Here is a 730-nt window from a genome sequence, read left to right as displayed (position 1 = left end):
GTCACAAGCAACTCGACTGCCCATAACAACAACAACCACCTTATTTGACATCTACGGTCTAACCTTTTATCCTTTGAAATTTGTTTTCTCACTCAGCTGTCTCCTTTTCCCCCCTTAGTGTAGGCATGCCTCACATAATGGTTCGCCACTGATCCCTCCCCTCAATATATGCTACAGAATAAATAATTTCTTTAGAAAAAACTAAACCTTCATGTCAGTTCCAACTCACGGCCATCCCATCTGTGTAGTACAGAATAGAACTGCTCCAGAGAGTTTTCTTGGCTGTTGGCTGTAATCTTTATGGAAGCAAATTACCAGGCTTTCATTTCCCATAGTGGCTCTGGGTGGGATTGAACAACCAGTATTTAGATTTGTAGTCAAGTGTAAATTGTTTGTTCTCCACAAGTTTTTCAGCACTACTCAGATAGCTATAAAGGCCTGCAGACCTGTTGAATGACATGTTTTACTGTTGACTCAAACTTAGTTTATTGTTTTATAAACCAAATTCCCTATGTGTTTTTCCCCAGGTCAGTTTGCCTCATCTACTGCACACCTTCTTCTTTTTTTTAATTTTTATTTTTTTATTAAGATTTTTTATTGCAATATGTGTGTGTGTGTGTATTACAGCATATTCTTTCCATTTAATTTTCCCCATTCATTCATTTTTGTATGTTTTCCTCCCTGTCCACCCCTCGCCCCTAGTTCATTTATCTCTTAGAAAAGAAAAAAA

General features: G+C 37.5%; 1 protein-coding gene across 1 annotated transcript in view; it reads left to right on the top strand.

Annotated features, from left to right (window-relative positions):
* FAM160A1 (family with sequence similarity 160, member A1) overlaps positions 1-730 on the top strand; it is a 155534-nt gene that overhangs the window by 52934 nt on the left and 101870 nt on the right. The window lies entirely within an intron of this gene.

The sequence above is a fragment of the Elephantulus edwardii genome, unplaced genomic scaffold (genome assembly GCF_000299155.1).
Source record: "Elephantulus edwardii isolate Elephantulus edwardi_28Jun2011 unplaced genomic scaffold, EleEdw1.0 scaffold00034, whole genome shotgun sequence".
NCBI classification, from domain to species: Eukaryota; Metazoa; Chordata; class Mammalia; order Macroscelidea; family Macroscelididae; genus Elephantulus; species Elephantulus edwardii.
The sequence above is the reverse complement of the archived record's forward strand: the minus strand, read 5'-3'. Positions and strand labels throughout refer to the sequence as shown.